This window comes from Dromiciops gliroides, chromosome 3, assembly GCF_019393635.1.
Source record: "Dromiciops gliroides isolate mDroGli1 chromosome 3, mDroGli1.pri, whole genome shotgun sequence".
Taxonomy (NCBI): domain Eukaryota; kingdom Metazoa; phylum Chordata; class Mammalia; order Microbiotheria; family Microbiotheriidae; genus Dromiciops; species Dromiciops gliroides.
Genome location: NC_057863.1, coordinates 64,317,452 through 64,335,317, shown reverse-complemented (window position 1 = coordinate 64,335,317; position 17,866 = coordinate 64,317,452).

Genomic DNA, 17,866 nt, shown 5'->3' with positions numbered 1-17,866 from the left:
TGAGTTCAAATCCAGCCTCAGACACTTAACACTTACTAGCTGTATGACCCTAGGCAAGTCACTTCACCCCAACTGCCTCACTAAAAAAAAAAAAAGAAAGGTAGTGTTCAGCAGCTGAGTATAAGCTTGGTGATGATTCAAGAAACTAGGGCCAGGCCTCCAGAGATCTGGATTTTAGTGTCTTTTCTCTCATTGTGTGACCTTGGACAAATATATTTGGAGCTAAAAAGGACCTGTCAAGTCCAAATGCCTAATTTTATCGATAAGGAAACTGAGAAACATAGAGTCAGGTTGACTGAAGTCATACAGTTAGCAAGTATCTGAAACAGGAATCAAACTGAGGCTACCTAGATAGCCCCTCTTTAAAATGAAGGGGTTGGATGAAATGACCTTTAAGAATGCTTCTGGCTAAAGCGAAGTGAGCAGAACCAGGAGAACACTGGACCCAGTATCAGCAATATTGTAATGATGATCAACTGGAGAAGACTTAGCCACTCTTGTCAAGATAATGATCAAGAGAGTTTCAAAGGACCTATGATAAAACATGCTATCTCCCTCCAGAAAGAGAACCGATTAACTCTGAATACAGATTGAAGCACACTTTTCAAAACTTTATTCTTCTTGTTTGTATGTGTGTTTTCTTCTGCAACATGGCTAACAAAAATGTTTTTCATGACTTCACATGTATAATTGATATCATATTGATTACCTTCTCAAGGTGGGGGGGGGAAGTGGGAGGAAGGGAGAGAATTTGGAACTCAAACTTTAAAAAAATGAATAGTAAAAATATTTTAAAATGTAATTTGGAGATATTTAAAGAAACAAGTAAAATACATTAACTTAAAAAAAAGAATGCTTCTGGCTCTAAAATGATAAATCTAAGAATCCTTACAGACAATTATTTGTTATAGGAATTCAGAGGAAAAGAGAGCACTTCAGGTTAGATTAGTCATGAAAGTCTTGACCCAGGAGGGGGTAAGTGGAATTGGGTCCTAAAGGATGGGCAGTAGTTGAAGTGATATAGGGATATGTAGATGAGGAGGATATTGTACGGGAGTGTGAAAATAAACTGAACAAAACCCGAAAAGGTGGGTATCCAGAAGGCTTTGGGGGAATAATATGAATAAATTAGTTTGGACAAATAAAAAACCTCCATTCCTGCAGGCTGGTCCAAATCAGCCTTGTGTTTGCTCAGACCACCTTAGGGAACTGATATCCCAGTCTTCGGAGGCTTCTTGCCTCAGAGAATCACTGATAAAATGAGTGGCTTAGAAATGGGGGAGGCTATGAGACATGACTCATCTTTGCTTCCTTTGTGCTTTGTGAAGAAAACAGTGAACAAAGGACTTCATAGCTGAAGTCCCTGTGTCTTAAGGTAAATATTTCCCATGAGCTTGACAGTTGTTAGTCTTTATTTCTGTTTTCGTTTTTTTTTTTTTTTTAGTGAGGCAATTGGGGTTAAGTGACTTGCCTAGGGTCACACAGCTAGTAAGTGTTAAGTGTCTGAGGCCGGATTTGAACTCAGGTACTCCTGACTCCAGGGCCAGTGCTCCATCCACTGTGCCATCTAGCTGCCCCCAGTCTTTATTTCTTAAATACCAAGGGAGTCATCCTTTTGTCATTACTGAAACAATTTTAGAAGTCCCCTGATTGTTCCAAAATGAAGAGAGGCTTTGCATTTTCTCTGCTACCTTCCTATGGCACTAGAATTTGCATTGTAACTAGAGCTTAGAAAGAATAAAATGTATTTTGACTTATATGCAAAGTGGACCAAGACATGTGTATTATTTATCCAAGGTTTGGTTTGATGGGAATTTCTGTAAGTGGGTAGAAGACCAAAAAACTATGGTTACCTTGTTGTTTTGGGGGATTTTTTTGGAAGGCAAAAAAAAAAATTGAACTAATTCCACACCCAAAGAAGAAATGGCAAGTAGCCCAGGTAATAGAAAGAATTCCTACAGAAGCTTGTGAAGAAATCTATAGATAGCTTCCCACTTCATCATCTCCTTGTCTGGGAGTTGGTCTAGAGGGGAGACAGTGTGGTGCTTTGGAAAGAATGCTTTGGAATTAGAGGACTTTGATTCAAATCTTGTCTTTGGGACAGCTAAGTTGTACACTGGACAGAACAATAGCCCTGGAATCAAAAAGGACCTGAATTCAAATCTGGATTCAGATACTTACTAGTTGTGCAACTCTGGACAAATCACTTGACCTTGATTGCCTCAAACAAACAAAAACATCCTACCTCTGATGATTACTGTGTGTCTTTGGGCAAGTCACATAACTTTCCTGAGCCTTGGTTTCCTTATCTTTAGAATAAAAGAGTTAGACTAGATAGTATTTAGATTTATTATTTTGTGATCCTTTTAGATCCCAGGACCATGTCCTTTTCTCATCCTTCACTAATCTCTGAACCCCATCATAAAGCACCAGCTTTTTTGGACTTTCCTGAGCCCTGGGTTTACTTGGATTCTCAAGTTTTGAGATCTACTGGGCTCAATCTCTAATTTACCTGTCCCCATCCTCAGACTCTTCTTTAGCTAAAGCTTCCACCCCTGGGTCCCTTGCACTTAGCACCCACTCCCGCTTTCCCATCCACTCCTTGTCTCCACACACTCCAGGTCATGAGAGCTTTTTTCCAGAGTTTATTTATAAATACACATTTGGAAATAGTGCAGTAGGCTAAAGGAATTGGAAATGCAAAAAGAAGAAACCTACCTCATCCTAGACAGAGTAAGCTTTCCAACCTAACCCTTAACTTGGTTTGCTCAGTCCCACCATTCCTCACAATCATAGAGGGCTTCTCTCTAGGCCCCAGAGAAGAATATACATTTTCTTCAGAATTCACCCAGTTGAGCAGATTTGTCCTCCCAGTCTCCTTGGATCAAACTCATTTGTGCATTCTTCCCATTCCAGTTTACTTCTCGACCAATCAACCAATTGTGAGCGTGTGGTATTCAACTCTCCTTTCTCTGGAACCAAAGGAAAAAATCAAGGAAATACTAAAAGGCAAAGGGATGATGGGCCAGTACACCCAAACACAGCCAGCTCGTGTTCTATACACGCCTATGCAAACAGGTATTGCCCCTCACCTCCAAAAATCAGACTGCAACCTGCTACACAAATTACCTTGAAAGTTCTCAAAAAGGGGTCGTTTAATGAATATGCAAAATACATGTCATTTTTATTTTGTTCTGGGTCAAAGAAAAACTTAGAGCAGCTGAATTTAGACCATTCCATTCCCACTGCCACTGTCTTTGCTAACATCCTATTATTACTCATTTGGACAAGGGCAGTAGCCTTCTAACTCATTTCTCTCCCATTTTCCCCCAATTCCATCTACTCTATACTTACTGCCAGATTAATCTTCCAAAATACATCTTTGTGATCATGCCATTCTCTTACTCAAACATATTCAACGGCTATTTCTTTTTTTCCCTTTTCAGTGGGCAATGGGGGTTAAGTGACTTGCCCAGGGTCACACAGCTAGTACATGTCAAGTGTCTGAAACAGGATTTGAACTCAGGTCCTCCTGAATCCCGGGCCAGTGCTTTATCCACTGCACCACCTAGCTGCCCCTCAACAGCTATTTCCATGGGTAATAATGATGTTCAGAGGAAGTTGGATAACTGGGCTAACTGACCCCAGAGGCCAGGCTTAAAAATACCTATAAAAAACATTTTCAAAATAATTTTCCTAAGCACAGGGCTGACCATGTTACACCAACCCCTACTCAATAAACTTCATTGGCTCCCTATTACCTCTGGGATAAAATATAAAATCCTTTGTTTGGCATTTAAAACCCTTCACAACCTGGACCCTTTCAGTCTTCTTAAACTTTCTCCTCTTCCACATACTCTAAGACCTAGCCACATTGGGCTATGTGCTCCTTCTAACTTGTATGACCCTCCATCCTGGAATCCATGATTTTTCAGGGGTTGTCTCCCTACCTGCTTTCCCTCCTCACCTTTGCCTCATGACTTCTTTTAAGTTTCAGGATAGTTTTCCCATTCCTCCACCTGTCTTTCTCTACTAGTACCTTTCCTTAAGATTAATCTCCATTAGCTCTGTATCTATCTTGTATGGACATTATTGTCTATATGCTGCCTAAACCACTAGAATGTATACTCATAGAAGGCAGGAACTATGTTTTTGCCTTTTTTTCCCTATCACCAGTGCTTAGCATAGCACTTAAAAATGTCTGCTCATAGAACAACTCTGTGTGATAAATTGAAAGAACTATGTTGTGTGTACCAACTTATTTACCCCCATTCTGAACATTGCTTCTTACAGAATCAAACCCATCAGATTTTACTGTGATCCTTTTGAAAAAACATTTCTGCTTTTGACTTACTGTTTACCACCTCTGGCTCTTCAACTCCATGATCCTTCCTTTCCAATTAGTAGTTCTGGCTGGTTACCAGGAAGATTCTGCCCACCTACCTGTACTGGAACTTTCTTGTTACATGCCCCTTGCAACATCAGCAAGTCCATTGGTGCTTAGCAACAACCCTTGACAGATCTTGACCAAATCCCTAAGATTTGGTATGGAAGAGACAGCTAGGTGGCACAGTGGATAAAGCACTGGCATTGGATTCAGGAAGACCTGAGTTCAAATCCAGCCTCAGACACTTGACACTTACTAGCTGTGTGACCCTGGGCAAGTCACTTAACCCCTGTTGCCTGCAAAAACAAAACAAAAAACCAAACAAAACAGATTTGGTATGGAAGAGAGAAAATGCAATGACTCTTCATTGTCTCCCAAATAAAATTCTTTAACATGGCAATCAAAGTTCTTAAGAATTTAATTCCAATTTGTATTATTCTCACTTGATTTGTTCGTATTGCCTGACTTCATCCTATCTTTTCCTGACTCTGCATTGTCTCAGGCTGCCCCCCATTCCTGGAATATATCCCTCCACACACTTTTTCCCACCCATCTTTCTCAGCTTCAGAACCGCCACCCCTGAATTTCTCAGTCAGAAGTGATCTCTTTCTTCTCAGATCTCTTTATGAACCGATGATGCAGAGTGAAGCGAACAGAGCCAAGAGAACAATTTATGAAACAACAACAACATTGTAAAGACAAATAACTTGGAAAGATATGACAACACTGATTAACACAGCCACTAACCATGATTCCAGAGAACCCAAGATGAAACATGCTCCCCCTTTTCTGAGAAAGATCGACTCAAGAGGGCAGATCAAGACATGTTTTTTTTGGATCTGGCCAACGTATTTGTCTAGCTTAACTATGCATATTTATAACAAAGGTTTTGTTTGTCTTATTTCCCCAATAGATGGAGGAGAGAGGACAGAGAGAAAATAGATTGTTCACTAGAAAAAAAAATTAACTTAAAAAAACCTTTATATTTATTCTATGCCCTTACCAATATCTGTATAACAACTATTGTCTTTTGTCCCGTTCTAGACTGTAATCTCCTTGAGGCCAGGAACTGTTTTATTCACCTTTGTAACTCCCCAGGCCTAGCACAATTTTTTTTAACATAGTATATGTATATAGTATATAAATGTCTCCTGACCAACGGTATACTACTACACATCTGTTTCTGAGGCAGTTCAAAAAATTTTCAGCCATTCCAAAATAAATTATAGATATACTTTATATTATTCTAAGTCATTTGAGAGGAAAATTGAATGGAGAAATACCTTGTCTGTCTGGGTCATTGTAAAAGGCGAAGTAACAAAAGGGGTGTGTGTGTGTGTGTGTGTGAAGCAAGGTGACAAAATAAGGAGAGAAGTAGCAGGAGAAAATGTTATCATCTCTGGAAAATTTCTTTTCCAAGAATGACTCTATTCTCCCTCATCTGAGAAGATGATAAAGCATTTCCAAGGAATGCTGATGGTCTGGAAAATGAGAGCTAAGTGGCATGTACGAGAGTTCCTGGATGATCACCTGGAAGAAAAGAAAACTGGAAACACTGGGATAAAGACAGTTTCATTTTTTGAGTTAAAAAAAAAAACAAAACCTCAGAAAAGTTCATAGCTGGTAGAGATCTCAGATACCATTTAATCCAACCCACTTGTTTCACATAGGAAGGAAACCGAGGTGTAGAGAGGTTAATTGATTTGGGCAGTGTCATTCAGTTAGGAAGTACCCAAGGTGGGATTTGAATTCAAGACCTCTGACTCCTGAGCATTCTGTCTCTGTCTCTCTGTCTCTGTGTCTGTCTGTCTGTCTCTGTCTCATTTTTGTTTAATTTTTAACCCTTCACATCCTGTCAATTGTGTTAGCACTGGGTCAAAATGCCAGCAATGGCTATATTAAGGGCACTTCTAAGGAGTGTAGGCAGCTAAAATTGGCCTCAAACGGGCCGCTCCTTCCCCGCAGCACAACTGCTCTCCTGAAACCGCCCTGGACGGATGCCTCTGGAGCCCAAGCCCCACTCAGTGGGGATACAAGCCACACAAAAACGCCAGCTTCCTCTGCCCATCCCTGGGCCGTGCTGCACGAAGGCTTAGTGCCATGGCTGGCCTTGGGCCGGCGCTAGCACAGCCAGCGAATTAGCTTGGCATGCGTGTGGGCACGGCCCGGGCCTGAGGTTTGAGGGGAAATAAGGGTTATATAGGCTGGGGGTAGAGCTAGCGAGAAGGTAGAGGAGCTACAGAGACACTACAGAGAAAGGAGACTCGGGGGATGCTAAGAAAGTTGCAGGCGTGGCCGACAGTGAAAGGGGCGGCTGATGGTGAGGAGGAGACGAGAAAGCACAAGTGGCAAGCAGGGAAAGGGGGGGGGGGTGGTGGCAGTGGCCAGCCAGCCAAACCAACATAGAGGGAGGAGATTTCAGGTGGCAGGAGAGAAAGTTAAGAGAGTGAGTCCAGTGTGCCGAAGTTCACAGGTCGTATTTTACTTTTGCTGTCTTTATCCCTAAGTTTATTCATATAAATAAACTCTTGTGCTTTAATTGAAAAAAAAAAAAAGGCTTTTGCTCATTAGTCTGGGAGAAGCAGTTGTGGGAATTTATAAACGGCCCATACTAAATTAAAAGCAGTCAGATAGCCAGTCAGAAGTTCACAGATTAGCACCAGTTAAAATAATTTTTGCAGGAGAAAGAATGGAAAGGTATCAATAACCAACCATTCATGCCTGCCTCTTTTTGTTGGTTATCTCATGCATGATTGAGACAGTTTGGGAGTGGGGGGAATAAAGACAAGGAACCAATACAATATTCTTTTGCAGCCAGAGTAAGAATCGGTGTACCAGGTAGCATGATTTCTTAGGGCTCCCCACTAACTCCTTTTTTGGAGTTTGCATCCATCAGCTCTTTTTGTGCATAAGTTTCCTTATCTGTTGAAAGTCAATGAGCATAAAAAAACCCCCGCCTTCACCCAGCTGTTTGGAGAAGTAATGTATGTCTATTGCTTATTTTGAAATCTGCAGAGCAGGGGCAATAGGGCAGCAGATGAAATTGAGGATGACTCCCAGCCTAAAAAGGTTTTGGACAGGGAGACCAAAATAGACCCTGAGGCTCTCTGAGCAAAGGAGATGTGGCAGTGTAGCCTCTGATAGAGAGGAATCTAATAAAAAAGAAGAAAGACCTAAGGATGGCAGTGACTCAGCATCTGCTCTGTGCCAAACACAAGTTATTGGAAGGTGGGGGTGGGGTGGGGGGAGGCAGTGTTCTGTGGGTTTATTCTTTTGTGCCTTTTCTTGACATGATATTTACCGTAAAGTATAATACAGCACATAATGTTCAGAAGGAGGGATGAAGTATCCTGTGTGTGAATATTCAACACCTGCCCTCTCTCCCTCCCTCCCAGCCCCAATTTAGCTGGGTTTCTGACCATTCTTCTTCCAGTCATTTCTTTTGGACTTATGTTTCTGGTGTCATATTTTGTTTGGATGAATAGCTGTTTTCTGGGCTGCTTCCTGGGAGGGATTATAATACTTTGATGTTCCAGATCCTGACGTCAGTCTTCCTAGGGGGGAAAAAAATATCTGCAGAGACACACATAGAATTTTAATTCCCAGGGCAAAGTAGAATTGGCTTTTGTCCCTTTCTCCTTTGAATTCATATCTCCCCACCACTCTAACCTACATAGCCCTCTCACTTATCTTTTCTCTGACCTGGAGTCAGGAGAAGGCTGTGGGTCTAAGCCTCAGGCCTAGTTTAGGAAGCATCCTTTGAATTGGAAGGACGTTTGGTATCTACTTTTTGCCTGCATTACACTCTCACCTCACAGTTGGCTTCTACTCTATGCAACACACCTTGCTGTTCATCAGTTCCCTTTGAAAGCACCATGTTCAGATAGTCAAATAGATCCGTGATCTCAGAGATGAAAATGTTCCTCCAAAGATTCGGATTGCAGCTCCTCTGTTCCTGCTCATCCTGAGTGATTCCTGTCCATGTCCTCCCATAAATTCCTTAATGTGCCGAAGCCTTTCATGCGTTCTCCTGACATCACAAGGTTGTCAGTGGAGCAGGGCACCTAATAGAATCTTGTTGACTATCTCTATGAATAATTCCTATTTGAAGGCTTCATATTTTATCTCTTTGTTGTCTCTCATGATCTATCTTCCCAACCCATCATTACCATTTTTTCCACATAAAAGCTACCATTAATACAGTGTGTGAAGGTCTGAAAAGCCCTTTAGTTTAGTTTTAGAAAAGCACATTTGGTTTTTGCAACATCCCTGAGAGGTAGGTTCCATTTTTATCTCCATTTTACATATGAAGAAACTAAGTCTGAGAGATTTTAAATAACCCTTATCAGGTCACACTGCTGGCAAATAACTGAATCAGAATTTGAACACACTTGACTCTAAGCCCATCCCTCTATCCCCTGCACCATCTTGCTGCCTCTTCATATGTTGGGGAACTCTTGCTCAAAATAGTGTTGAATTAATATTTGTATTCTGCCACTCCCTAGAATACATAGGTGCGTACCTGTTATCTATTGAGTATCAAGGGAAAAGGTAGAATGACTTGGATTTGTTTTCATATGGTTGATGAATTAATGTACTCTAAGTGCCAAAGTATGAAAAAAATTGAAATTCTGAATTACAAATTTAAAAATCAGCAGCAGAAAATAAGACTCAACATCTGCTGTTTCATCCTCAAAGAATCATCTCAGAATGAATGAATTGGAAGCTAGAAGAGCAGGCTTTGTCATTCATGAGCTGTGTGACCTTGGCCAAATGACTGCATTTCTCTGAGTCTCAATATTTCCCTCTGTGATACAGATGAGAGTTTGGATGAGATCATCCCCAACATCTTTCTAGACCTAGAATTCTGAATCAGAGATTCCTATTTTCCTTTCCCTGTTATCCATTTCTGGTCTTATTAGCAGCTCAACTAAAAGACCAGCAGGCGTGTTGGCAGATTACCAGGGGCTGATGGGAAATCTCATAATAGTTCTGTATAATCAAACAGAATAACATGAAGGAACTGTATTTGGAAGTCAAGACTATTTGTAAAAAATTTCAATGTTCCAAAGGATCTGTGGTCCCAGTGATGAGGGTAATCCTCTCGAGACATCATATCTGCCTATCTTTTTCAACTCTTGATTATATCCTTATATAAATCCACCACAGGGACTACGACCATCAGACCCTGGACACTGCATAAATATCAATGGATAATATACTTTGTAATTAGCTGACCTCCTTTCTTCCTCATAATCATACGTGTCTCCAATAGCACCTATTACAGTGCTTCTCTTGAGATTCCTCATTTCAGTCAGCTCATAACTCCCATGAGCTTTTCCATCGCCCTTTTGTCGGGGGCGGGGAGGAGGTGGATACCCACCTTCAGTTCAGTGATAGTCTGTGACTTGAGGCCATATAACATCTTTAGAAGAACACTGATGCTAAAAAAAAGGCTCTTGTTTCAAAGAGAAGTTTAGGGTCTTTAATTTTGGGATTTTCCAAAGGTAATTCAGCTTGCTCTCCTTTTTGTCTCTATGCAATATCTGTCATAGAGATAAAATAGATCTTTACATATATAACATGCATATACCATATGTATATGTATGTATGTATGACCCTCTGCATTTTCCATTGAACTGAATATCACGCTCTGAACAATAGAGCCTCTTCATGCACTCGATTGTCTCTGTGTGGGTAGTTAAGATAAGCTCTTTTTTTTTTCTTTTTTTTTTTTCAGGGCAATGAGGGTTAAGTGACTTGCCCAGGGTCACACAGCTAGTAAGTGTCAAGTGTCTGAGGCCGGATTTGAACTCAGGTACTCCTGAATCCAGGGCCAGTACTTTATCCACTGCGCCACCTAGCTCTTTTGATTGATTATGGATCTCATGTGCTAAATAAATATACTTAATTTGGTCATTATTATTTAACTATATAATATTTTCATGTCTCTGGTTTTCAACCTAGAATATTATCTTGATGAATTCAAATGCGATTGGATTTTAAATTATAACAAAATATTTATGATGAAGCTAAGAAGACATAAGATATTTTCTTTCATTATGACATATATTAAATACCTGGATAATTTCAAAGACAGAATCTCAAAAATGTAATGAATTAAAATGAATGCGTGTATGATATTTAAAGACTGAACTGAAACTCATGTTCACAACAGAGAAGAACAATTTTGCAGTGGATAGACTGTTGGGCCTGGAATCAGGAAAACTCGAGTTAAAATTTGGCTTCAGACATTTGGCACCTGTGTTATCCTGGGCAAGTCACTTAACCTGTCTGCCTCAGTTTGCTTAACTATAAATAGAGATGGTAATAGCACCCATCTCTCAGGGTTGTTGAGAGGATCAAATGAAATAATATTTGTAAAGTACTTAGCATGCTGCCTGGCACATAGTAAGTACTCAATAAATTCTTTCCTAATTAAACTGAGTCCTCTTTATACTTATGTTGGTAACTTGAATCATTTTCCTGTTTGAAATAAGGTTTTCAGACTTCATTAGAATCATCAGTACTTGTATACATGTGATAATTTTTCTAGAGTTCCACAAATGTGGAAATACAAGTTTAGATCTCTTAAATTTGGTGGCAGGGATCCAGGTTACATCATTGTTCTCATATTCCCATCTTCCTTGCAGGGTTGTTGGAAAGATAAAAAAATATATAGGTATATGTATAGGTACAGGCATAGGCATAAGCATAAGTATAGGTATACATATAGGTATCTGGATAGGGATACATATGGGTATAGGTTTATATACACACATATACATATATATGTGTAAGTATATATAATGTGCATATATATAAAAATAAATACACACATATATATAAAACTTTGTAAACCTTAAAGTGATATATATATGATATATTGGTTATTATTACTAATTAAGGCTAATAGTTTTTTAAAAGAGTACCATTAATTATCCTTAATAACAGAGAGACTTCAAGAGAACTTTAGCATAAATTTGTTAATTATTCTCACTTGCCGGGTCTATGAACTCTTATTTTCATAGATTATTTATAAATCAAATGATATTTTATTAGGAAATTTTAAAAGTGGATCAGTAAATTTTGGATAGTAAAGTTATTGCCCTCTCAGAAGCTGGTAATTCATATTCTAAAACATGAAAGCACCTATTTCTAACCAGACCTCATTCCCCTTAAATGGATGACAGATAAACTCTAACAAAAATGAATCAAAATGGCTGCAGGAAAAACAAACAACACTGTTCTCCAAATAGGTCTTCTTCTAAAGCATGCTGTATCCATAGCATTTTATCTCTCTGAAATTTAGGTATCTTTGACAGATAACTAAATCCACACATTTTCCAATATATCACATAATTCCCGAGTAGGTAGGGCTCCCAATGGTAATCTAATCCACTCCTTGCCCCATCTCCCTACAACACACCTAACAAGTGATTTTCCCACTTTTGCTTGAAGACATCCATTTATTCTTACTATCCTAAAACATTTTATTGTTCTGAGAGCTACATAAAAATTATATCAAGTTATTTTCTATGAGAGAGAGGGAAAGAAATTTACTCTCCCAGAGTATTAATGTTGGATTAATTCATTTACTAATCTGCTTAATGCTCTTCTTCTAGCTCCACAGGGCACCCAAAGTAATACTTCAGATTCACCAACCCCAATTGCCTTAAACTTCCAGGGCCATTGCTAGTCATCCTGATGAATATCTTGCCACTGGACCCAGATGGCTCTGGAGGACAGAGTGAGGTTGGTGACCTTGTACAGTCCTCCCTCACTTAAATCCAAGTCAGTGCAAGTTGTGACATTACCCCAATGTCATGGTCCTCTTCGGGGATGAAGGTCAAATGACTTTAGATTCACAGAAAGCAGAAAGCCCCTGTCTATACATTTTCCTTGATTCTCCATTTAGACTGAGGTAATCCATATGCCATCCTACCTATGTCCCTAATAGTTTTGTGTCCAGGTTGTTGCATGACACAGAGAATCCTGACTGCTATTAAAACTGAAAATTAAACTAAGACTTTTGGGATGCCTTGTATGAGAATCCAGTTGCTGGTCTAAAAGCAGGGTCAGTCATTCCTAGTATAAGTTAGCTAAGTGAGTTGAGGACCCAAGACCAGATCTCATAGTATGTAAACTCTGGCCTCATATTTTGTATAGGATTAGAATAAACATTAAGGGTAACTTTGTAAGGGAAAAGGAAATCACAAAAGGGGAATAAAGCAGCCTTAGAAGTAGGAAAAGAACCAAAGGGAAGAGCACAGTAGGGGAAATTTAGGGCTGATAATATTATATAGAAGGAATAGCCCAGGATTTAGAATCAGGTGGGTTGTATTTAACCTCAAATCCATCTCTGCTACTTACTAGTGTGATCCTGGGGACCTCACTTCATTGATTGGACCTCAGTTTCTTTATCTGGTAAATGAGGGGGTTAGATTAGATGGTTTCTAAGTTCCCCTATCCTGTGATCCTTATGTGGCCTCAAGTCACTTTTAGCTCCTAGTTCTTCTCCCATAGGCTCCTTTCTTGAAAATTTTCCCAGAGCCATGCTTGAGGATATAGAACCCTAGGGATATTTCTGCCCATAGGTTGAAGCATCTAATGTCATATGAAATAATCAGCTTAGTCTTATTTAACTCCTGGAATCTTCCCTTTTCCCTCAGCAGGGACTGTGGATGTTTATTTGGTATTGCACTGTTCTTCCACAGAAAGATAAAGTGGCTGCTGTGATGTGGCAGAATTGTCATCAGTAAATGGCCTATGGCCATCACCCCTTTGACTAAAGCAGGAATCTCCCAAACCTAAATTTTTCACACTCCTGGATTCTTTTCCTTTCCTGTTTCTTTCTCTTTTAATTCCACCAGCCTTCATTTGAGTTTCTTCCTTTAAAGAGAGGGTAGGGGTTGTTTTTAAAACTCATTTATTTCCTGATATACCCTCTCCTGGACAAATCCTCTCTTGTAAAAAAGAAAAACAATTATCTAAAACCCCACAAACACAGGAACCTCATTTATATCATATGACACATTTGTACCCATAGTTCCCCCAACCCTTTACATAGAGGAAGGAAATGTGTTCCATCATATGTTTAAATAGATGAAGCTCAAACCGTCTCCACAAGGCAATGGGAGGCAAGGGGTAAAGCACCAGACTGGGCTATAACACTTCTCCTTTCTTGTTCCAAGTCTAAGAGCTATTAACACCTACTAAGCAAATGGGTGACTTTGGGTGATCTGCTCCATCTCTTGGGATCTTTCTTCATCTGTATGTCCTTCTACTAGGAGTGTGCTGGAGCCTACTCGAACCAGCTCCTGAAAGCCATTGGCATTTACACTCTGGAAATCAGCAAGCTACAAATAAAGACTTGATTTACCATTCTGGTGATTGTCCAGACTTAAGAAAGTGATGGAAAAAATGTTAAACTTAATAATGCATCATGTATATATTCCCCCTCCCCCAAAGCCAGGTGTTAAACATTTATCAGTATACTCCTCTCCCCTTCCCTAACTTTAACCTTGTATTTAGCTACCTTCTGTTTATTGGTATTTATTTATATTTATTCTCTACATATTTATATGCTCTCTATATGAAATAGTAGTTGAAATATTATAAGATAGATTACAGATACTGAGATATAGGACTTGATTGAAGAAATCACTTACCACCCTTCATTTAGGTAAGTGATACCTTAAGGAGGTTGATCAGTCAAGAACATGTCTCAAATTGATGTCAACTGGAATAACATTGCATAGGAAGCTTGTTCGGATTGGCTGAGGAAATGTGGTCACAATCTAGGGGTTAAACCAATTTGGTCTAAAGGACTGGAGCAAGTATGATCCAAGAGAAACTTTGTCAGCAAAACTCCTCAAGGAGAGGGTGTAGGGTATTTCATTGTAGGGCTTCTTTGCCTCTTTTCCCTCCCCTTGGCCAGAGGAGGATCTTATGAGCTTTGAAGGGTCTAGAGGATTTTTTACTTCCTATCTTCCCATCTGCATTCTAGCCCTTTTCCCCCAGGATAATAGCATGTTGTGGGAATGTCTATCTCATTCATGAATTCAAGTGGAAGTTTAAATAATCACTCCAGAGCATATTACATATACTGTACTTGTCTCCTCATTGGAATGTCAATTTCTTGATATTAGGGATTCTTTTATTCTTTGTATTTATAAGAAGAAATCACTTACCATCCTTCATTTAGGTAAGTGATACCTTAAGGAGGTTGTTCAGTCAAGAACATGTCTCAAATTGATCAATTAGACTTTCAGCTAAGTACAAAAAGTCAACTGGAATAACATTGCATGGGAAGCTTGTTTGGATTGGCTGAGGAGTGCATAGCACACAATAGGTATTTAATAAAAACTCTTCATTATTCTATAAATCAAGGGGGTAGTTCTGCATGATCTTTACAACCCTTTTTAGCTTAAAATATTATATCAATTCCATAAGTCAAACTGAGTCTAGAGAACAGGGTTTCTCCCAGTTGTCATATTTATTCTCTAAGGCCAAAGCATTAAAAAAATTAAATTGGTTGAGTAGACCTCAGTGAACTTTTTTTATTAGCTCCTAAGCTGGAATATCAAAACTATGGAGTTCCAACCTTAACTATATTTGAACTTAAAAAATGGAAATGAAATTAGCTGAGTTATTTCTCCTCATAATAATTATATGAAATACAGACTGAAAAGAACAGTACATGAAGAGGTATATTGGAGCTTCCTAAAAATGTGAAGACTGCACCTGTAGCATGTTTCTCATTGACTTAATAATGTATAGTGAAAAAAATCAGACTTGTGTAATGTTTTATCCTGGAAATTAAGTAGGCTGGCTGGCTGATTGGGAAAAAGACCCCTCCTATCTTTTGAGAAGCACAAGTGAGTCCTTGAACATTTGTAAGACAAAAAGCAGGTTTGTCCAACTCTGAAGCATGACGCTTCCTTTAAATAGTCATTTATTTGTGGTCACATTTTCTCTGTCATTTACGCTGTCTATGGTATTCTTTTTCAGTCCCTAATCCAAGAGGTCATGTAGAGTTGGGTTACTTGACAGCTTATTATTGTATTTTGAGATGAGGATGATTACCTTTCCATGGAAGGTAAGGTGATCCTTAAATAGATAAAGAAGGAAACTTAATGCAAGTAACTCTGGCCTCTGACTTTGGTGTTTTGCTGTACATGCCATAAAGTCTATCCACAGAGACTTACACTGTTCAAAACATCCAGTTCTTTGGCATAAGGTTGGTTAAAGACAAGCCAAAAAACAAAAGGCATCTCTTTGTTTTGAACTTAAAGACGATGAATGCATTGTCACAATGAAAGAAGCCACCCAATTAGAGATGAATGATTTTGATAGCTTTTATTGATGTTGTTATTATTAAAGATAAAATGTATTGAAGTCCAGGGAAGTGAGCTTTATAAAGAAAGAGATTCTGTTTGCATGGCTAAGGCATTGAGCAGAATAAATTAAACCAATTGTTCAAATATATCCCAATAGGCTTCTACAGAAAAATCATCCTAAATGGCTTCAGTTAATTCACAGACACTCATCAGTGCTAACTTACTTGATGATAGATAGAATACAGAACAGAAGGATTTTCAGGTAGTAGAGGATATAGAACTGAATGAGCAAGAGAATAAGCTTATGATATGTCTATCAGGACCCAAAGAGAGTGGCTGATACCTGCAGAAGTTGAAATGGATTCAGTGTTCCCAGAACATTTTAACTCAACTCATTTGGATAGAAAATTCAGATCACTTGAGCTGACTAGACTATGACTGATAAGAACTAAAGTTAGCCCTGTATCTACGTCAGTCCTTAATATGACTTATGACTTAGTGGATAGGTTCTTTTTTTTTTTTTTTAGTGAGGCAATTGGGGTTAAGTGACTTGCCCAGGGTCACACAGCTAGTAAGTGTTAAGTGTCTGAGGCTGGATTTGAACTCAGGTACTCCTGACTCTAGGGCCAGTGCTCTATCCACTGCGCCACCTAGCTGCCCCTAACACGTTTCCTTTCTTTTTTATGTATTTATTTATTTATTTGTTTGTTTGTTTATTTAAAAATTTTTTTTATTATTTTTTTTTGCAGGCAACAGGGGTTAAGTGACTTGCCCAGGGTCACACAGCTAGTAAGTGTCAAGTGTCTGAGGCCAGATTCGAACTCAGGTACTCCTGAATCCAGGGCCGGTGCTTAACCACTGCGCCATCTAGCTGCCCCCTGGATAGGTTCATTTTTGACATGTCTAACCAGGTGTAGAAAGAACACCACATCTAGTACCAGAAGATGTGGTGAAATGATTAATTCCTCCCCCATTAGTACATCAAGTCTATGTTGAGAGTTGATTATGAAAGTTCAACACTCATCTATACTAAAAATTGTACAAAGCATAGGCATGGGGAAGCTTTAAAAAATCATAAAAAGCATCTATCTAAACAAAAATCCCACAAACATCATATGCAGTTCTAGGGATACTCTAGAACCTTTCCCAATAAATAAGGGAGTAAAATCAGCATGCCCCTGTTCCCACTATTATTTGGTATTATTCTGGAAATGCTAGTAACAGCAATAAGACAAGAGAAAAATGATTAGGGGCATAAAGATAAGTAGAAGAGATAAAACTCTCCTTATTTGCTGATATGATGGTATCTTTGGAAAATACTAGAAAATTAGTGGATACTAATGAGACAATAGTTTCAGCAAAGTTTCAGGCTATAAAATAAACCCTCAAAAGTCAACTGCCTTTCTATAGAATAATTACAAAAACTAAGATAATAACAAAGAAAATCTCTTTCCAAATAACTACAAAATGTTTAAAGTTTCTGGGAATCAGTCTACCAAAGCACAAAAAAGACATATGGATTCAATTACAAAGTGTCCTTAAAAAGAGTTCATCTATCTGTCTACCCACCTACCAACCTTATCTGTCTATCTATCTATCTACCTGTCTATCTATCTATCTATCTATCTATGTATCTATCTATCTATCTATCTATCTATCTATCTATCTATCTATCAATCTATCTATCCAAATGCAACATCTTGAATTAAAACTAGTAGAATTAGACTTCAAAGATGAAATGAAGTTCTATCAAAATTTAGAACCAGAAAGGAACTTGGAGATAATTTTGTTCAACTTCATTTTACAGATGAAAAAAATGACATCTAGAGACATAACCAGTAACTAGTGCCCTCACCTCACTCCATCCCCCAATATTTTATTTTTTTTTTGTATTTTGTATTACGTATCTAAATACATGTTGTAACCCACAATAGAATATGTTTCTTGGGAGCAGGGAAGACTATTTCATTTTTTGGGCTTTGTTTCCTGGGGAATCATACCCTACACCGATATCTTCTAAAGACCGCTCCTTAAACCTAAATAACTCTGGCCCTCATTGATGGCTCTGGAGGAGAGAGTAAGGTTGGTGACTTTGCACAGCTCTCCCTCACTTAAATCCAATTCATGGAATGTCATG